General features: G+C 38.3%; 1 long non-coding RNA gene across 1 annotated transcript; it reads left to right on the top strand.

Annotated features, from left to right (window-relative positions):
* Nucleotides 1-15,747: 15,747 nt before the first annotated feature.
* Nucleotides 15,748-23,073, top strand: LOC147757706 (uncharacterized). The gene is made up of 3 exons (XR_015321822.1): nucleotides 15,748-19,277; nucleotides 19,917-20,334; nucleotides 21,273-23,073. It is a non-coding gene; the product is annotated as an uncharacterized LOC147757706 (long non-coding RNA).
* The last annotated feature ends 174 nt before the right edge of the window (nucleotides 23,074-23,247 follow it).

The raw sequence follows: 23,247 nt of genomic DNA on the forward strand, positions 1-23,247 counted from the left end.
TAACAATAAGTGCAAACACGTTTCGAGTAGTTATTTCAGCGAACTTATTCTACTAGTGTCTCCATTCAATGTAATACCTCTAACAATTTATTAGCAAAAGAAAATTAGCAAAAGAAACAAGTTTCCTGCGTACAAAAAATCTAAAAGAAGACTTAGCAAAATTCAAAACAAGATCCTCATACGCAAAAACGTTGTCAAAAATAAATGCTCCAGTTAGCCTGGTACTCTTTTGTAATTTGTTAACGCTCTGAATGTATCCTGCTACTCGAAAAAACAAGTATAAATTCGATTTTAAAATTGCCAATGCCCAAACAATTCTGCTCCGGTTGTACTGGGCACGTGGTGCCATTCTGAAACCTTACTTAATCCAGATTTTATACCCTTCTACAAATATTCTAGCTTTCCTATTAAAACAGTAGTGTAATTTTGATAGCCTGTTGTACGAACCCCGGTTTTATTTTCAATAATCCTTTCTGCAACATCAATTGCTTGCCATCAATTTAAAAACGAAACGTACCAGTGGATATATAAGCGCGGCACGGATAGCCGCAGGGTGCTTGCTATTGCCAGTCAAAATTAAACCGGTTTGCTTCATTTTGACGGCAGTAGAATAATATCTGGAAATACGGACCTAGTAGTGAGCTGATTATTAAGTTATCCGTGTAATCGGAAGGCCATCCGGGTCGGTATTCGATGAGGCACGCTGATGAAGTGGACCAAAGATTGTGATTATGAGCGGTCGGTTGATCAGATGATACCGAAAGTGCGACGGCATCTACATAGAGCTACATAAAACGGATTTAAAGAGGTACTATATCTTTGGGAGCAAGCCTTTTCGTTTGAGCTTTTCCTATGCGCCTGTGAAAGAAACAAAGGACGTTCCAATGATTTGTGCGTGCTAAACAGGCACTGCTAGGTAAGCTAGAGATCAAGTTCGAATACAGTGTGTCCTTGATTAATTTCTAAAAAAGAACGGCTGTCACCACTCAAAAAAAATAGAACCACAGTCGTGTTGGGACTGTGCATTTGAAAAGGTATGCGGTGACACATAACACGGATTCGCACGTCAGCTAGCCTACCGTTAAAAACTTCAAACTTTTGGAATCGTTCATAGAACATCAACTTTTTATTCTCCGAAAGCCAGTAAACCCATCGGCCTTCCGCCAATTTATTCATGAATGATTTGAAAAAAACCCTTAACTACAGAACGTATGTAGAAGTTTTCTGAGAAATATAAGTAAAAATTCTTTGAATTTTGATCTTAATCTCTATTTACTAAAAAATATTGTTTTATAGATTAACAAACAGCGCTAACTATTTCTATCATATTTAGTCATCGAGGCGTAGTCATATTCTGATTTAACAAATTGATTAATTGACCCAGTAGTATTTTGTGATAGAATACTCACATTGCTATGTGTCTATATATAGAAATATACAAACACAGGAGGCTCAAGATTAGGAAAAAGTGCGAGATGTGTGCATTTCAAGTTATCCTTACGTGAATATAGTATGTACATAGATGTGCCATTATGCACATTCTACCATACATGATTTTTTCCGTGTCAATCAAGAAGCTGACCCCGTATCCGAAAGATACGAAATTACGTGAGATAAATACATACGTTATATAATTCATAAGTACATAGATCGATTTGCGATCATTAATATTGAGTTTTGCCAGTTCTCACGCTCTATTCTAGGTAGTCATTTGCCGGAAGGTTATACTGCCGGTTCTCTGACATTTATCACTAACGAAACATTATCGCAAAAAATAATGTTAAGTTAATCGGACATTAGTTGTAAGGAGGTTTGATATAAGAATAAGCATATGAATGAATAAAAGAATATTCTCCTACAACACAACAGTTACAACATCCGTCTAAACTAAACGGTTGAGTAACCCAAGTAGTTTTTTTAATTTGTGTTCCAAAAAGACAAGTCGAACACAAATCCTAGCATATACTCTGGCTCTCGAATAAATTGGGACTTCTATCCATCTCAAGTCAATGTGCACAGCTACCAATCCGTGGCCCAGTTATTTATCACTTTATGAATTTTAAGAAACCTAATAGAGACTATTTATACAATGATTTATTATCGAAGGGTGCGCAATAATGCAAGTCCACGTCACCATAGCTCATGTACACGATCCTAAGTTGAGCTTTTTATATAACAAAAAAAAACTTACATTTACCTTGACTCTTCCGTGGTTTAGTACAGGACGAACTGTTACTGATCGCCCATAGGTTAAAACACATAAATATTAGTAAAGATCTCGCTAAATGGATTACGAGGTGTATAAAAGAGAGATATTTTATATTAAGGTAACTAATGGTGAATGAATGAGAATTATTTCAGCATGCTATGCGTTAAGTCTCTGCGTAGTATTTTACTATAAACAGCCATCTCTGTACGTAAATGCGTTTCCGTCTACTATAAAAGTATAATCAAAGTGCACCTTAAATTTTTTCCATTGTAATCTTTTAATGATTTTGGAATCGAAGTTGTGAGGGAGCTCTATGACGCAGACAAACCAATCAACAACACTTGTAGCACACATACCTTTTACATATAATTAAGGACACTAAATTCGGAGTAAAATAAAAATATGTATATTATTGTAAGCTTTGGTAGTCGTGTGTCGAAGAAACTTGAAGTACAATAATTACATCAGAATAATAATATGCGGAAGAGCAGAAGGACAATATAGAGAACAACATGTAGAGTTCTGTTATCACCAAACAAAACAATTTTCGTAGTGGACAAAAATTTCCTCAATAAAAGTAGCGAGTATAGGTAAAAGAGATAATATGTAATCGTGCAGTTCGAATAGCACGAAAATGATCCGATAATATACAGTAGCGTCCCCACTTATATCTCAGTATAAGCAACAAAAAAAGCGATCCGGCTATTCTATGTTGACAAATGCTCACTCCTTTCACTTACCTTCAGTTTTGGTTAAGTAGAGCCAATTCCATTCTCAACAAGATTATTTTATTCTGATTTACTAAGGAAATTATTGTTGTTTTCAAAAACTGTATTTTTTTTCAAATCTCAGTTTTTGATATTGTCGTAACAAGTATGTTCATCAACGCCAATCAACGAACGAAAAAAGACAGGTTCAGCAATATGGCTGCATAAGTTGAATTTTTATAATTGATCAGAAGGCTATTAGCACAGATTAGCTAAATTCAACACACGTCGACTCACTGTAAGATAACTTACCTTACTCGGCAACGTTAACTGCTAATGCATGCAATTTAAGCCATCAAAATACTTCGTCAAACTTTTAGACATAAAATGAATTGCTTCAGAAGGGATTTTTTTTTATTAAGTTTTATCGTCGTGCCAAAGCTACTCACGGTACAAAATTTTGGATCCTTTGATATCGTTAATATTATATATATATATATATATATATATCATAATTTAAATATATCAATAAATATACGTCTACAGCTATATAAGCGCAGATCGGGTGGCTGTGAAGCGCTCGTTACCGCCACCCAGCACTTAGCCAATCTCCTTCATTTTTAGTGGCAGCAATAAGATGGCTAGCGATTCAGTCGAGATTACAAAAGAGTTGCTCCTCAGGCGGCTGGTTGATCGGAAACGGCATGTAATAAAGTTCGCCTAGAGAAGGTACAACCAGTGGACTAAATAGAGACTCGCGAAGTCAGGCTGTGAGGTGGGCGCGTAGATTTTTGCAAGTAGTGGTCCGCGCTCGATTCGATTTGAAGATTGGTGCAGAGGAGACTTGAAAGAGCATAGAAGACTTATACAGACGCTTTCTTCCGAGGAAGGACGGGTCGTCGGAGGAGTTCTTCTATTATTGCAAAGAAGCGGGCAAGATGTTTATTGAGTATCCAGCGGCCTCTGTTACGTGAACGAGGTGTGAATATTGAATTCTGTGTGTTCTTGAACGGCACGATCAGCATTGCCTTTTCCACCCGGCAAAGGTAATCTCCTACCTTGAATTAGCCCAAGTGCTGCGAGATTATATACCGGAGCTATGTGGCACTTGTGTGGACGCGGAACGCTTCTTACGCACGCAAAGACGGAGAAGAGACTGTTTAGAGCTTCGTTTCAAAACTCTGTCTTGGCCCTTTAACCAGGTGGTTATCCACCTTTAATTGTAATCATCATGACTAAAGGAAGGGGTTATTAAAAAAACGCCACATCGCTCCTCTGTGCTTTCCGTGCATGGATGGATGTTTAGTGTTACTTCAGATCCATGATAAAGGAGTTACTCAGTTGCTATTATGCTTGTGTTTCTCTTTGCGCCCTTTGGCGCTCTTCGTCTTCAGATCTCCTTTGTTTGTCATATGCTATGAAGGAAAGCCACCCTAGTGACCCATGAACCCAGCGATGTAAGCATGCTTTCATAATAACTTTGATTGTTCTCTATATGCGACCATATCCTATTTTGCGCCTTCCGAGAGCTCTGCATTAAAAAATAGCGTGCTCCGGGTCGTCCGACAGACCCAAGTCGCACATAAGGCAAATGGTAACCTGAATTTTCCTGATTTCCTCCATCAACTGTCCATCAACCAAAAACTGCCTATGGCCAAAAAGCATTTATGTTATTCTATATGAAAGCTTACTTCATGACCTGTCAAATTATTGTTTATGTCAAGTATGAGGCTACGGGTCCAGTAGCCCGCGCCCTGTGGTTCAATTCGCTTTCGTTGTTGTTGCCATCTTCCTTTTTTGTTGTCTCTATTTCCATTTAGGTATCGCTCAGCCAATTCGCACACCACAAGAGTTCAGGAAATTAGCCTAGCTAAGAGTTTTTATATATTCTATAGGCCCTAGTCACCTTTATGGTTACTGCCCGTTGACCGGATAGAAGCGAATTTGTGTTGTTTCTTCTTAAACGTCTAGTTTGACCAAGATATGCGTACAGTTATGCAGTCTCACTGCCTTATAATAACAAACTGAACTTTTGAAGTAGAACAATCGAAATTCATTAGATACGTGGCGTGATATCGATTAAAAAAATAATAACTGTTGCTTTCGTTGAAAGCATCTCAATACTTTATGAGAATACGAATAATCCTATGTTTGGTCGTTTCCGAAGATCTAAAAACGTTTTTTTATCTATCGGGTGAGTAAAACGATGCCGGTTGATTTCGTCCTTCTTTCTCTGTACTTGTTAATAGGCAAGGGTTCACAGACTGTTGAGCGATAAACACAGCCTATAAAGAAGGAAAGTATTATGGCGATGACCCGTAAGTGTCGCATAGAATAAGGACGACATTTTTTCAATGGTGAAATAATTGATCACTGAGGTAATTAGTCCTGAAAAAACCGATTGGTTTACGGCCAGATAGAATGACCCAGAAGACTACAAACCGAAAAACAAAAAAAAAGTTACGACATCGCTTAAGGAGCAATATGAATGCAGACCCAACGACCTCAACATACCGTCGTGTTCAATAACTCGCCCTATCGACGAGTACTTTGCGACTAATTTTGAAGCACAAATTACATCTTTATTCCCACGAAGTACGGCTGACTTAACCATTAAGGATGCAGAATTATCGCGGAAGTCGTTTGTTCACTGATCTCTTGCTGAAGCACAATGCATCTACTGGCGACTTTTTGGTAACATCGTCTAATCCGGTGAAGCTCATCTTCCACTGCAAGGCTACGTGAATAGATGAAATTGTTACATTTGAGGCTCAAGAATGGGTGTCGAGTGACTGCCTACAAAAAGTTGCTGTATGGCGTATAAAGCAAAGATGCCGTTAGGCGTTTTTTTTTTTCGAAAATGGTGGTGGAACCGCAGCAATCGTTGACTTTTCCGAACTTTTCTGTGGCCCAAAATGAGTACGTTGGGTGCACGTAGTGTTTGGTTTCAGCAAGATAGGACAACTAACCAGCGCCAGAAGCAATCACTCGGTTTGAAATGCCATTCCCAGACCGACTGATTTTGATACACGGCTGAAACATTGCATAGCCGCCCAGGGCCTGTGACCTGACTCCCCTCGATTTTTTCTACAGGACTTTATGAATAACAGAAGCTACCATCCAACGTCGAAAACAATTCACGTTCGTACTTTTGAAGTGATTCGTGAAACTAACATCAAATTCTGCGAATTTACGATTCAAAATTACGTGAAAAGAATCGAGTTATGTAAATGCTTTTGTCTTCATTGTCCTCCATGAATTGTGTAAATTTAGCTGCCGGGGCTAAGCTAACGTAAGAAAAAAACATGCATAAAACTTGCTTTTCTTTTCTATTGCGGCAGTATTGAAACTGCTCAATAACTTTTGCAAATACTCTTGCGCTCCATACTTCAAGTTGCATCCAGGTGGTCTTGTAAGCGGACTGATAATAACCACCATAAAGCAGTTTATATCTAAAGGAAAAATCATAAATATGAGTAAAGAACGCGCAGGACACTAAAAAGCAAAGTTAAATACAGCTAGTGCAAGAATTATTAGGTATTTATTTTGAATTTGTACATAATTATTGGCCCGTTTGGTTTACTTAAACTGCACTGAAAGGGAAAAAGGTCTATGTCAATTCTTTTCCGAAATGAGCGAAGGTCTGCGGATGTGTCAGTTGAAAGTTTCGACCTTTTTAGCAAGAGCTATGGACAATTCCATAAGCACATACGTCAGACTGCTAAAAACGCTATTGCAAAAAGATCTTACTTGAAGATAAATTGGTATTTATATATGATGATTTCCGCAAAAAATAGGCTTTCCGTGATTGCTGATGTGAAAGACTGCTAAAATTTTATAGGATCGATTGGTTTCAATAACCACATTAGTACAGGTCTTGAAGTTTCAATTCTGCAACTTTCGCGTACTGACTATATTTAAAAGAATCTTCCATATGATGTTGTGAGCCCTTTAAAGGTCTTCGCCATGGTTTTATGTGATCACTACGTCCTTCTTGGTGTTAGATATACATCTCAGTTATAATAATAAACTTGAACACAATTTCAAAAGCATTGGGATGATTTCAGGCAACGTTGGACAGACTTTGTCCCTACATATGTCAAAAATTAATACTGCGATTTCCGACGACTATCGTTATCTACTAAAACAAAAATACAAGGAAGACGTTTAGTGACGGTTTCAGTATAACAAAGCCCAGTTACTAAGAAATCTTCTCGCTCAATCACGTCGTCAATCATAAACCAGTGTGCTCTAGCTAAGTTTCATGAAAATACAAAGAAGTGGTTAAAACAAACGTTTTTTTTGGCCATGTTTTAGGACAACATTTCCACATACAAAAAAGTTAAAACTTATATAAGTCCCCCATTGGCCAAGTCTCAGAACAGAGTTTCCTCATACAAGCAAAAGTTGTTAATCTCTGTTATCACTTATCTTTGTTGTATTACTATTATTTGTTCTTTTTATGTGTCTGACCCCAATCGATTGCTTTAAATGTTCGGATCGGTTGATTTTGGGTGAACAGCTAGGGTATTATCTGAGATAGAGCTGCACGTAAGTTAAAATCTATTGGATCAATATTTATTCTTGGGGAAGTTTAGTTTCTCATCCCATTGAATATAGTTTTAACTTGGACAAGTCACTCATTCTTTGTTTGTTTTTAGCGGTTTTTCTCGTATACATGTCTGGTATACATGAAAAAGTCTTACGAGCTAAACTGGACTATTTGTAGTGGAGTTTGCATTGGAAAAAATGTTCAACACATGTCTGTATGCTCTAAGGTTTCGAGAAGCCAAAATTTGACATAGTGTTCCACGTAAGGGGGTTTCATATCGAAGCCAATCGATAGATCTCGACGATCTTAATAAAAACGTGTTTTGACCAAAATCCTATCAAGTATCAATTAGGAAGTTGGAACATTTTATACGACAAATGTCATAGTCTATCTTTCCGAGCATTTTTTAAAAGATTTTGTGAGAATAATCCTAAAATATCGAAAACATTTTTTTCTTATACAAAGTATTATTTCGTCAACACCAATCCGATGATTTTGACGGATTGAGTAAAAATGCAATGCATAAATCTATGGCTAAAACTGACACTCCGTCGTGGAAAAGATTAGAAATTGTGTTTTTTTGCTGGTGTAACATTTTTTCCATTGAAATCTACGTCAGTGGTCATTTCTTAACACCAATCAAAGGTACTCGATGAAATTAATCAAAATGCAAGGTACGTTCATGTACCTAATTTTAAATTTTCGGCTCAGAAGTGCCGTTTGAAGGGTAAAAACTTGAGTTATACTTCAAGATTAAAAATGTTTTTCTTAATGCCAATCAATAAATACAGACAAACTGAATAAAATGTAATAGCGATATTTAAAATTGATATATTTGAGTGAAAACTGTGGATCGTATTATTTTGCGTACGTTACAGTAGATTAATAGAATCAAATCAATTGGCTCTATTTTCGAGTTTTGCGTCCGATACCGCCGTTAGGCACTTTATCAGACGGCTAGCCCCAGTACGAAATAAAACGTGTTTATGACGTGATTCGAACGTAGAACACAACACATCCCTAAGATAGGCAAACAAGTACGTCACGGGCTATCACGGGAAAATATCAATGAGCTAGGTGACCCTATCAATGTCAACATAAATTAGGAGAAAAAAATGTCTGCTGTTAATGCTGTTAGTGTCGAGGAATGTATTTGCAAATTTTATTAGCAGGTGAGAAGGCATGAAATCACACTTTTCAACAAAGTGTTTGCGACACATTTTCTTATTCAAATATAATTTTAGAAACAACTTATACATGTGCCACTCCGTATACGATAATGGCCGCGCACTAATAGCTTCACAAATGTGATTTGTTTGCTTAACAGCTCTTTCCTATATAGCGACGGCATCTTCCTGAACTCAATATAATTTCTTGGTGCGCACCATAGCAAATATATTTGTTGCGGTATATCTATATATATGCCGATCGGTATATAGCGATCCTTGCTGCAATACTATCCGATCCACTTAGCCCTGCAGCACCGCCACGGTCATTCTAGCGGTTCTGCTTCCCCCGCGCTCGCGTTCATTGCTATAGAATATGGTCAGCGCCTTCTTAGTATAAGGCTTTACCTCTTGCGATTTTTTAGAGTATATAGTTGTCTGCTTCCTGCTTAATCCTTGCTTTCGTTCCATGTTTGAGCACAACGTAGGGCACAGTTTTACACCGCTACCACTAATAACGAAAACCTCTTTTGTATCGGTGATTTGGCCACCAGCCAATCTGGCTTTGTTAACAATATGACTGGTGACATTTGCGTTCAAGTATTCATCCATTTATCTATTAATTACTAAAGTTCTAGGAAGAAGAATTAATCCGATCAAAATCAATAAATTAAGCTGATTTTTTTTTTATATCAATACAGTTTCTTCCAAAAAAGAACACAGCTGTAGATAAACCAGAGACAGTTGAGTTGATCGGGGAACCTTCTACGACCCAGTACTGACGAATTTGCCTCTGCCATAGACCTTTATGTTAGTTCGCTCCCACTGTTTTTGACACTTGTTAGAATAATTATGTACGCAAATTTGGACGAATGCGGTCAGTTATAGTCTTAAAACTGTTTTACAAGGATAAAAAGTAAATTAATTTCAGGATCGGCACGTATGAGAATTAAGGGCCATTGAAAAACAAAGTGCAATAGTAACAGGCGCCACATCTATCAGAGGTCATCAGCGTTCTCGAATATAGCAGAAAAATTTGCTTTAAAGTATAGATACTTATAAGCGCTATCCTCATCACGTAATCGAACCATTAAGAAATGGAATCTTACGTGTTTTCCATTAGATAAAATAAGCATAATAATAGTAGGTAACGCGTTACATAGTATCAGTAGTAAAGACCTGCTAAAATCGTTACTTTGCCAAATTTTTGTTTGAACTAGGACGCACAGTGATTCTCCGAAACCGCCCACCGCTGCATGCAGTCATCACGAAACTATTGTACTTTGATATCTCATCTTTATAGGTGTTACGAAAGGCCAACACATTGCTCCGGTCGTACCAATCTCCGAAGACTTTGGCAGCCGAAACAACAATGCTTCTATAATCACTGGGACATAATAGTTTAAACAAAAAATGGCAGTCATTTACCAGGATGATAATAAAAGTGCTGACGATCGCCGATGTCCCTAAGAAGTTTCAAAAATACTATCGGTTATATATCCTAATACATACTGAGCACCCTAAGGAGATCGGAACGTTGATACGCTCTTGTGGGAGCTTGATAAGGCCGACAGCTTTAAAAATTTCACATCTCAATAGCATTGTGCAAGCAAAGGCTTGGATTCGGCAAGATCGCCGAAAAAAAATCATATCAAATTAGTACGTAAATTACGCGTCTTACACAAAAAAAGGTTATATCACGTTGTATCTGCGTTTAGTCGAAATATTAAAGCCCTAGTCACGAAAATCGTTCTTAAAAAGAGTCATTTCAATGTGCTCTAACACTAAACTAAATGTTACAGAGAGATTTAGATAACTGTGCAAGAGAAAAGTATGTTACCGCAATGTAAGCGGTACACGCTGTACATTCGGTCGTGATTTTTTGGCGCAACTCGCAGATGTAAAACGTGCAGTTGGAGTTAGCCACAGCAGTAGATTCCATGGTCGAAGCAAATCATCTCATATATTGAAATATACTAGACAGTAACTTTGGTAAACATCAACCGTTCCGAAGAAAATTTCAGGTGCTACTCCATCTATCACCGATGCATAAACTTTCGAACTTGATCATATTAAAGACCGATATTTTAATGAGTACGGATTTCATGCCACTATTCCGTACTAATTACGGACAGTAGCGAGGTAATGTAGTCACGAAGAACATATCCATTATGTAAATATTCTGTGGTGACGAAAAAGATTAGACGGTAAAGCCATCATTATCATTAACTAAAGTATTCATAGACATTCCAGTTATCTCAAGTCTGGTTATATATTTAGGTTAAGTAGCAACTTTAATCTGATTTCGATTTTCTTTGGAATTCTAGATTATCAGTATAAGGAAGGAAAATATTGATTAGCCAACATTAGCCACAAATATTAGCCAATTTAAGGAAGTTTTTCACGGAGTAAATATCTAGATTACCGTCAGATCGTGACGTAGTGAGCCTTCTATTATCGAAAGGATTCAAATTTTAAAGAGTTAACCAGAGTATTGCATACAATGGGTTCAAACGTTTTTTTCCACCAGGTTAAATCAATATGTTGAAAATAATCGGAACATAGATTCAAAAATATACGTTTTACTAAAACACCTCTTTTGAAAAAGGATTAATCTACTTACTATTCACTTATTCAGTTAGTTGTGAAAAAATACTCCTACCATTATAAAGGTGTGCATCGTCAAGTATGCAGAATCTAGGCACTGAGATGAACCTGCCTTAAACAATGTTTTGTATAAAGATCATTTACTCTCTTTTACATTTTACTACATCTACTACATTTTACTCTCGGAAGTGTAAGGTCAAAATCGTCTCTGATATGCAAAAAGCTTTTTGAATTTTCTGACCAGCCCGATTGACCAGACCTTTTCAGGTTCTTTTCTGCCTACTAGGCAATTCTGAGAATTAAAACAAGCAAATTTTGCAATTTTGGGAAACTTCTTTCGAATTCGCAGATGTATACGCACCGCAAAGGCCTAAGGTTTCACTTGGAAGATGAAGTGTTAAACACTCCGAGTGAGGTAAGATTTATTCGTGAAAAGATTACTTATATTTGGATGATATCGACTGAGAAGAAGGTAGAATAAAGCAAGACAATGGCTTGCTTTAGTTAATAAAATATTCAATGCTAGTTGTTTTCCGTTGTAAAATTCCTCTATTAATTGATTGGAGTTAGGATCATAGGAGTTAGGCGTAACAGCATCTTCGATTTTAGTGGTGTCCTATAACGATACTAACTCCAAACTACTAAATGTTGAACGACATTAGGTATTTAATCCTAACCAAGCTATTCAATAGGATTTGAACGGAAATTATTTAACAAGATTATTGACAGAACTTTCTAGTGGTATTTCTCATTGGAGGTTGCTGCTAGAAACGTCTAGCACAGATTTTCGACTTGATTGGTCTGTTATCGCCTGTCACGATTAAGGCAAATTTTAGTCTCCAACAACTATGGCAATAATGTTTCAGTTGGAACACTTTTTCATGTGGTGATAACTTGGACTGTTTCAATGAGTTTATTGCTCACCATTAGTCCACTAAGTACACAGTATTATATAAGGCCATGTATTTCAAATTCCTTAAAAATTTAAAGTATTCAGTCATTTGAATACTTTGAATTTTTGAGGAGGGCATTTAAGAATACACAGATTTTTGCTAACTCATGTAAATGCATATGGTTTAATTATCTATTTGTGCAAACCAATTGAAGGCGGCTGATCGTCGATTTCGTTTTTATTCTCAAAGACATGCGTGTGCCCGCTTGAAGGCAAATTTATTATTTACCATCTGAAACTTCTAGGTGACATTCTTGTTGTGCTTACGGTAGGTAAACCAAAAGGTGAACTTGAGCAATTCACAAAACGGCGTAGTGCTGTAACAGTTCCAGTCCTTGATTTGTGATGCATATTTTTGTTTGAAGCCATTTATGGCCATCAGGATTACCAAGATCCAGCAATTATCATCTTCGTATCTTTGGTGATACGTAACATCAAGCAAAAATTTGTTAAATCCACTCAATCGGGGTATATTTCTTAAACGAACCAAACTCGAAATTTCTGGCTAACCAACGCACCATGGTCAACCGGGACAGGCAAGCCTGCTTCAATGCATGTTATGGACAGAGTACCGCCGACGTTATGCCGGAACACAGATCATCTTCTAACGTACAATTCAGAACACAGGACAATCGATGTGAACAAGTTTTCTTTGTGGGTAAAACCTAACAAACTAAAAGCATTTCATGAATAAGAACGACAACAACCCCAAGAACATTATTTATTTAGAGACGGTCGCGCATAAATGTCGCGTTTACCGATACGCTGCTTCTGAAGATAAAGTAACATTCATTACAGTTCACAGGTAAAGGGGGAGCTACATTTGTTTATGTGTGAATACCATGCTATCTTATTGCCAGGCGACGACACATGTCTACGTTTATTCGTAAATTAGCTTCGTTCGAAAAAAAGTTTGCGTGGTGACGTACCATGCATGTAGAACAGCTCGAAATTTTTTAAGAAATGCTTAAATCCAAAACCAAATCGGCCATTGGACAACTTCCTTCACTTCCAGCGCTTAAAACTGAAGCGATAGTGTCGTTTACAAGTATTGGCATAAGTTCCAGTGATCTAACATTGCATAAGGAAAGACTGGTTGAAAATGAAAAACTGTGCTGCCCCATCCGTTTGTTTAGTGACATAGAAGTTTTTTTATGAACAACCAATCAGGAATAACTATTCCAACAATGCACAAACGTTTACATAAACACTCAGGGAGCCTACAATGAATTTGTTCCCACGTTAAGGGCAAGTAAATTAAGGCTGAATTTGCCAAATCTGCGGCCACGATGGTCGTTACAGGAAAGTTTTCCAACGGCGGAATCTTATGGACGTCGCGTGTTATCAATAAGGAAACATTATCCTCGAAATCCTTGAAAAAAATGCTTTCCATTTGCTAGAATTAAAAATTGTTCTGTCAGCTATCGAGGTCATGATCAATAATCAATTTGTATCGACTGTTCCTCTGCGTCCTGTAGATAAATTGAAGGTGTCTTTTCCAAGAACTACCACAATGTTGAAGCGATATTTTGAAAATTCGGTGTTGATTAAATTTTAAGATTAAATTATTATTAAATTCAATTAATTTAAGATTAATTCAATTAAATAATATTTATTAGATTTAAATGAAATTAAAAGACTAAAAGATGCCGCCATCAAAAGTAAGTCTTAAATAGTTCCTTGAAACTGTTTAAGAACGAATACTTGCTTTTGGTCATGTACAAAAGCCTGTAAAAAACCATTTTTACTTCAAATCAGACATATGAGGTTATTCAAAGGTTCATCTCCTAACCGTTCTTACTTGTCGTGTAATTTTATATTCGAAAACAGGAATATAGATCTCTGAAGTCGGTCATGTTTAGTGAAGTTGGCTATTGGTCAAATCCTAATGCATACAAAATTAGCCATAACTGTGCTATGAGTTAAAAGATTGACCTTGCAGATCTTGTTATTGACAGTGCAGCCATTAGCAAAAATACATGTATTATAAGCAAGTTATGTTGGCATACTCACGGAAGTCTACATATAGAGGGGGCTTCTTTTTGACAAATATTAAGATTATATGATGGTAGATACCGACACCACACAGACGCTACGGGCATTCCGAGATCTATTTGTGGTCATTTTAAGGACGAACAAACTTATTAACCTGCCTTGTCTAAGGACCATGCGCAAAAGGGTAATGGCTAAAGACTTAGCACGTAATGCATGCGCGTTAACGCGTAGCATGGCACTCCCACACACACACGCCCACAATGATTGAGCACTGATGTACCTTTAGGGGAGCTGAGAAACACCTTTCCTGAATTTCCTTACAAGAATGTCCATAGATCAACGTGAACGCCGAGCTTACCAAAAAACTGCAACAGGATCTCGCTGAACAGCACGAAGTAGTCACAGGCGAATAAAAGGCGCGCAGAAAATAGTTTATAATGATGTTCTCGCTTGCCTAAAGCTAAGGTCTAGATAAAATAATTTCGGTCGACGCGCTTGGAGGCGCAGAAAAATTTTTCTCACTAACTCACTCATCGAAAAAAAAATTCACGCTAGTGAAAAAGCTGAGCTAGCAATGGCTGCTTCTGTTATGGCTTCACCCATCATTTCTGGCAGACAACCGCGCACTCCTGCTTTAAGAGTTCCGTTCAAATCACCGAAAATACGATATGCAGTATTGACAATTCGAAAACAGCTGATTTCCATTACCCAACAGCACTTCAGTGCACTGCGGTGATTTCCGCCAGTTACTACCTGTCGTCAGGTAGAGTATCTATGTCGACACTGAAGATGGTGTATCCAGCACTCCATCTGGGAGGGCACTTCACGGTGCATAAGCTGATAACAAACATGCGCTTCACCGCGGCAGGTGTCTAGTGCTCTGTCCCTATCAAAACAGTTTTCAAACAAAACGTCTTGTTCGCCAATGTTGTTTTACAGCGCGAATGTACGGCACAATCCAGGTAGCAAGCAACGCTCGCTTTAATTTTTTGCACTACCGTTCATTAACTACAACCAACGTGTTGTTGTGTGTCTTTTAGCAATTTTGAAACTGTTTTGCAAAAAATCATTTTTAGCATTTAGGCGCCTGGATTACTGATACAATGTCTCCAGCAGGTGATTAATCTCAGGCGAACGGTTGAAGAACGGGTGAATGCACCAATAATTTCTTCAGCGTTTCTTTTTGTATAATGTCCCTTATTTGATAAAGCGGGGCGAAGCTTACAATGTTTTCAATGAGACACTAAGTGTGCTCAACGTGTTGCATGAAAAACAGTGTTTAGACTATCTTTTGCAAGAAATTATTGGGTTTGGAGTTCATAGATATTATACTCTGATCATTAGCTAGTATCCAACGTTACCTCTGGCACAGATATAATCAGCCTTTTATTTCTATAGAGGTGAAGTAAGACGAGTTTGTTAGAAAAACAGATGTGGGACAAAGCGTACGGGGTTGTTCTAGTTTATCTACTGAACTACTGAGTCTGTATCTGATTCCGTGTTTGTCAGACCTAAAACGAACTCGGATCGGGCTGATTTTTTTTGCAGGTCGGCCAAGATTCACCCCGTTAAGATCTGCGCGAATGGTAAAATTAATTGGTTAAATACTTTTCCGTTAAGGAAAAATGTTGTTATAGAGCGCAACATTAAATAGATTGGTTATGAGCGGCAACAACTTGTTTCCCGTTTTATTCGTTTAAAAAGAATGCAGCACTGGTGTTTACAAACATCAAGAAGGCTACCAACATTGCTCGCGCTGGTGTATCATCTGTGTGAAAGTTCTGTTATGTGGACAAGTATGATTAACGTATATAACAAACTATGGTTAGACAGTGTACTAGCTAACATACATAATTTCAAGTAAGCATTTTGTGTGCCTTTTTGAGTATAGTGATCTTTATACATAGCAATGATTCGTAACACACACTATTAACAAGCTCCATGTTGGAGAAAATAGGTAAACTAGCTTTTTATAGAAATCCTTTGTTTGACGACAATTTGTCCTCTTAGAGGATGGTCATTACTAAAAAAAGGTTTAATAATATAACTACGACGATCAGCAGCATTGTCGTAGGGGCCGTGTTATTAAAATGTTCAACTCAATATAAAGATTCAATGCTTTTTAATAGTTTTTCAATAGCTTTTGACTGATTTGTATACAACAGTCAAAACTTACCATCTAAAGTTAGACAGCCAAATCAGCCCTGTTATAAATATACTTTTATTATTATAAATAGAATGTATGGAATGGTAAAGCAGGATTGAAGCCGATTCAGCTAGGTTGCTACTGCGCTGCATGTACCAAGCCGACTTAATTGTACCTTAACACTATGCTGTGCAACTACACTTGGTCGAGTTACGACTTAGCGTGACATTTAGCCTGGTCAATCAGGTCCAGGCGAAGCTGATAAAAAAACAGACGCTGGCAGGCACCGGGATGTAAAGTGACTCCGTCAATTCGTCGATAGAGCTGAACTCGGCAGTAAAAGCAACAGCTCACATACGTCAATTCAACTCAGCCCCCTACAGGTCTTAGACTGTGTTACTGAACTTTAATCAGAGGATGGCACCCTTGCACCAACGACGTTACAGCGGGCGATAACATAACAACCGCCGTCTTACTTCAGCCCATAAGCTTCCCCGAGCATTACCGTCGTCCACATTTTGAGCTCTTGCCCACTTGCAGTTGCGCCTTTATTTGCATTGAGAGTAGCAACCCACTCTAATCTAAAAGTGGAAGATAGGGACACTCTTCCCGACACCGTGCAGCCAAGAGGGAGCTCTCTGTATGTCGTCGAACACCCTTCTCCGCTAAGCGTACCCTCTTGCTACGGGCGACCGCTATTCGATCAGAAACCCACTTGTACTCAATGACAATGATAATGCACAGCCATCGGAGGATGAAAAAGATATAACGGATTGCCTTACTCATGCTGCGGACGACAGACTCAATCTGGGCCAACAGAAGGAGTATCCTCACACCCACTGATATCGTTGCCATCTGCAAAATTTGTCATTACTGTAACGCTTTTTTTCGCAGCTAAAACAGCCAGTTTCTGCTACATGCAGAGTAAGATTACGTTGCCCAATATACAACTCTCGTGGAATTAGACCGCTTTTACGGAAGTAATACACCTGCCGCTCGGATGAACTACAGAAGCAACTGTAGCTAACCAAATAATTTGACTCGGAATTCTGTGTATACGCAAACCCCGTCATTAATTATACAGAATTATTACAGTATTCCACATAATAGACTTTCTAGCGCTACTCCCGACAAGTTGTGCTAGCTTCTCTTATGGACCCTAGGATAGCCAAGGATGTCGATTGTAAATCATACGCCAGCTCAAGTTCCGTAACATAGTTGATCTCCTCGAGGGTATTCTCAGACGGCTTAATCCATGAAGTCGCCATCTGACTATAGCCGTTGCGACTTTCAAGACGCCTGCATCCTTTTTGACTCAGAGAGGCGGCCAATGGGGAACCCCTGCAATGACAATGCTTAATCAGCCAATGAGGTCGCACACATTGTTCGAATCACCTCGACCTCCAGTATCACACCATGTTAATGCTTTGATATCGCAATAGTACCTCCAAGCGTCGTTTCAACGCGCACCCAAGTCTAGGATTCATTTTGGAATCACATCGATTATACAACTACTCGCAGTACGTCCTACTGTTCCCGTGCAGAAAGGACGACTGGCATCCTTCACTGAGAAGAGAGTTATACGCCCTTCGATACTCCCATGCCGTGACTACCATCGGTTCATTTAATCATATCCTCCAACCAGGGCTATTATTTGTAGCTATTATTTGTATGTACATGTGGCTACAAAATTGAATCGGAAAACCTCTTTTCTAAGGTCGGACTAACTAGGATACTCCGCAAGCTATTACACAGGGTTTCTTTTACGCAGTAGACAAGGGCCTGTTAAATGTCGGAAAGTGCTTTGTCTTCTCATCTTCCTTTAGAGGAACTAGGAACTCCTTTGTACTGCTGAGTAATGCCACGAAGCCCTAATGACCATTCACATCTAGACCAATCCGTCTTTCATCCTCACTAGGACATAGGTACTGCAGAAACAACAATTATTAACCTACAATACGGTCTACGAGTGCCAACGCGCCGAGGGAAAGCGGAACGACCTTTGTCCACGTACCTGGTGGTACAAGGAAATCTTTCCTAACCAACCTGAGCCTGGCATGAAAACGCGCAAACACCTAAGTGGCCTTAGCTGTTACATTGTTCGGCATCGCGGTAACATTAATGCTCAGCGAAGGCACTGCCCACTTTCGATCTGAAATGCCAATTTAGGTTAATGAAAGTTCTTTGTGCAGCACAGAGAAGAGCTTGAAGACCACTGACCTACTTCGCTCAACGGCACGACTTAACGAGTCCATCGACATTTTGCTCCGTGAAATGTCCGCGACTGACGGTCCTTTTGGCGGAATTTTAACCCTGTCAGCCACCACCTGTTTATATGAGAACATTGAGGACCTCTACATCAAACAATCGTACCAATGGAGGCACTTTCACACATATGTTGGCCACCAACAGGTGCCGGAGAAGTTTATGAGGTCACCTACTCCGAAAATGCCAACGGCATTGTGCGAGAACGTTGTCATGCAACGTGATTCAATTAAAGGCTGCATTGACCTCATTTATCCGTCTATATAATCCGGAACTTCATGCATACATTTTCCAACAGGAGTATAGTAGTTCTCATTAACAGAATGGTCCAGCAACACTAACGCACCATACATTGCAAGATTCCTTGGAACATTCACCGAACACCGCGCATTCAGACGCGTCACGGACAGTGCCGACAAAACATTTAGAATGAACTTTCCCAACAGTCTTTAGATATCCGGCCTTTCACCTCATGCCTGAAAAAGGGTTCACCTGACGTCCTGATGAGTAATCTAAGCCATTCAAATCCTTCAATGGAGCTGGGCCGATCGTTTGCGATTTACGTCCTGACCTCGATGCCGCAAAGGATTGTCAGGGGTACATTCAGGGCCAAGTCGTGCTGATATCGAGAACTACATACTCATTCTCCGAGTATGTGGACATTCCTCGAAGTCGATGGTAATTTCTTGCACACTTATGCTTTGTCGTAATAATTTAGGCAAAAACTTAACGGCATACTAATCTCGCTTGAGCATTGTCATACATAGGGTCTTATATGGCATACTCCACGCACTTCTGCGGGTACATTTATCCACACACTAAAAGCTGAATTCGGCATTGTTTAGCCTCACTCACGAAAGTGCTTCAAATCATTAAACAAGGTCGCGCTGTTTCTCTCCCTATAATGAGTTTCACTGTTAATATTAATAAAGCTAGAGCCTACCGAGCTCATATGCATCCGACCCTTCGCATATACATAAGTGTATGAATGTCCCGTTTTAAGTAGGTCACGTTCAGTGCCACAAATCATTTGCAAATAAGTACTCGACCTTTTGCTTACCTACATTACATATTCAACGACAAGATAGATTCAAGGACAAATTCGCCGGTTACTCTAATTATCTTCTACAGAATCTTAGCTTATAGTTCGTTCCACCTAAAACGACCAGTTTCATTTTGAGAATTAAGAGTTTCATTTTGAGAAGATGAAAGCGATTGACAAAACACCTCTTCCCTAAAAGGATATCTTTGATTTTTTCCGATAAAGCCTAACGTTCTCTCTAACGTAAATCTCTTTCTCACTTTCCGTATTTCAAGACAAGCTCACCAACGCGGCCAGCAACATCGTCCGCGTTGGTATATAAGCAGCGTCCGAATTGTGTGAATAAGTGCATTCAACAAAAGTATGTGCTGTATAACAAACTGTACTTAAATTACACTGTGAAAATATTATCAAGTTCTGTGACAACAAACCTATAAGATTATAGCCGTGCCATGTCCAAACGATCATAGCCAAAACAGCGGCAAGAACGCAATGAAGGTGAAGTAACCGAAACGATCGAACAGGCGAAGGATCGATGTAAAGTGGAACGTGAAAGACAACAAATTTTTGGTAGAATGAAACAGTGGAAGACAAATAACCGACGTTGCGCTAGTACTGAAAGCTGTAGGCAACATAGAATAAAGAAAAAGATTTAGACGTACGTCGGTAAAATGGATAAAATTTGTTGTTACAGTAAGTATACGTTTTTAAAGATGAAACACCAAATTTTGTTGTATGCAAAAAAAAAAGTGAAATAAATATAAATCTATATAAATAATTGTACACAAGCAATAAAGTACCAGCATAAACACTTTGAAAAAATATCAGACGATACAACTGTTTATTTCAAATTATTTAATTTGGTGTTTTTGGAGAGTGCCGTTGTCCTGAACGAAATTACAATGCATCATTGTGTGTACAAGAACAAATATCAAAAAATCGGGTCGCTGCAATCTTATTTTTCAATTTTGTTTCGTAGATCCACAATACAATATTAGGCACCGCCAACAAATTGAGTCGTTTAGAATTTCGTGCTTTTTGCACAAAACAACCCTTACATTTTGCACTTAACAACAGCCAAAGAACCGATAAAGGATTTGCGAACCGTGAATATTATTATTGACTCCAACCGACCAACGCCAAGGGAGCAAACAAGAATAATAATCAAATAGTGAACGAAGTAGGCATAATTGATCAATATGCAAAAGGCTTAAGCATAACACTACGACATATAGTCCTAAGATACGAGAATAAGATAATCAAGATGTTTAAAATAGGCAAACGAACAACTTAAGGTCGTTTCTGAATCATATCGACCTTATAATTTTTACGGTACGTAGTACTATTACCAGTAGATGGAGATAGAATGGAGAACTGCACACGACGATAAATAGAAAATACCCGTAGTAATGGGCGTATAGCAAATCACGAGTTGTGATGATTAATAGAATCATACTGCGGGCCAGCCGTCCTTTTCAGTAATAATCGGTCCATACGGCCGCAATAAGTCAACTAAAAAAACCAATAAAATCTTTAGAGTCTAATAAACGTTGAGGACTCGGTAGCGCAACAAACAACCAGTATGAATTCGCAAACGCTGATAAACGTTTTATCCTTTCTCCTTTACCCAGGAGCGGTCAAAATAGATGGAAGAACTGCGAAGGGCGTACATTCGGATGTATGAAAAAGGATCATTATTTCTAAAGATGATATAAATTAAAATATATCAAATTGTTACTCATCTTGGTGAAGATTAACCACTGGAAAATTGAGCATACTTAATCGACAGATTGCTTTTATGAAAAAAAAAAGATTATATAAAAAAAAATCGAGAACGTTTTTGTCACTTTGGTAACTAAGAACTACCAAAAAAGAGATGCCTTTTGTCAACATTTTGCTATGGCTTGAAGGCATTAAATTTCGGCCAAAAAATACGATATTTGTTGTGCGAGTTGAAATCGCGGATCCAAATATAAATCCGGAATTACGCAGACTAGTATTAAATCATGACTTATAGCCCATACCAGACAACCATGTCAGACGGTTAATGGTATATTTCCTAAAGCTTGCATACACCAAACACGAGGTGAAAAGAAGAACTCTATAGACGATGATGAGCAAACGTAGATACTTCAGGCAATTCGACATCTATTGGGGCTTACATTATTGACGGAAGAAATTATTAACCAGTTAAAAAAAATGAAGGTATTTTAAAAATACGGTGGCTCGAGGTTATCGTTAAAAGCGCCTGCTGTCGAAGAACATGACTCTTCCTATCGGTAATATTCTTTTGCATATATTGTAATAAAATCACAGGGCTTTAATAAAAAAGAAAAGATATCTGCCAATTCTATAATTTTAGTATTACGAGAACGAAAAGACCGAAATCCTACTGAATAACTAAAATACTAGGTTACGGAGTGAAAAGACAGCATAAACATTCATGAACTATTCTAATTAACAAAGAGAACTCAGCCATGATGTCTAAACGAAAACAATGGTTTAGTAATCATCGTCGACATTTCAGGAAGAGCCAAATTTTTGTTACCGAGCTATTTTAGCCAGGGTAAAAAGGGGATAGAAAACAGGATAGTGCAATAGCATAGCCAGGCATCATCGTAACTTTAGTAGTACTCGAAGGCAGAAATGCGTGCTTTCGATTTACGCTTTCCATTCATTTCAAGGAGGACACAACATTGAACAAAGAACCTGTCCGGTACAAGGATGATCGTTCATGATCTATACAGTTTCCATATAATCATAAAATTGATCAACATTGCATTTAAGAACTACATGATCATGCTTCCGAGGATCTTCCAAAAACGACGATCTTTCACAATATTGACGTTGATTTTCACTACAATTAATGATTTGCTATGACGATGCATTCATAAGAACCAACAATGGAATACATTCTTATATTTCTCGAAGAACCTGTCTAATCACGGTGTAACTGTACGTTGCTCTCAGCTGCGTTAAAAGTTCCCGCTGCACCAAGACTGCCCTCAATTAACGGAAGGAAGCAACCAAACTTGCGTCATTCGTAGCACTCTTTAATGTAAATAAACTACACGAGTAATTCGATCTTAAACTCACCGACACACAACTGTGCTAATTCACAACTGGAACTGGAAGCAGAGGGGCTGAAAACCTGATATTTAACGGCGTTACCAATGTATTAACAGCAAAAAAATAATCTGAGTCATAAAAGAAATCACAAAACTGAAGGTTCAAATGAATTTTCCACAAAACAACGAGAGAGATCTCAAAATAAAAAAGGGTTAATAGATTAATCTTGCCTCCGTACAAATGAAAAACATGTTTAACACTGACAAAGGCTCGAAGCAATGTAGTTTACTATCTAGCATGCTACTAAAAATGTGCTCTTTTGTTTTTCATATTCTTCATAGACTTCTTAAAACTGTTCGATTGAGCTGACTTTCTGGGCCGCTAGAATTTCATCCCGGGAAGACCTGCGCATATAGTTTCCCATAAAGGGCATTCTTTCCTTTAAAGCGTTATAGAATTTGTCGTTTAGAGCGAACTAAACCCTTGTTAATTTGATTGATTAATGGCAACATTCCCTTGACCGATCTTTCAGCATTT

This window comes from Varroa destructor, unplaced genomic scaffold, assembly GCF_002443255.2.
Source record: "Varroa destructor unplaced genomic scaffold, Vdes_3.0 BEIS01000002.1, whole genome shotgun sequence".
In the NCBI taxonomy this organism is placed as follows: domain Eukaryota; kingdom Metazoa; phylum Arthropoda; class Arachnida; order Mesostigmata; family Varroidae; genus Varroa; species Varroa destructor.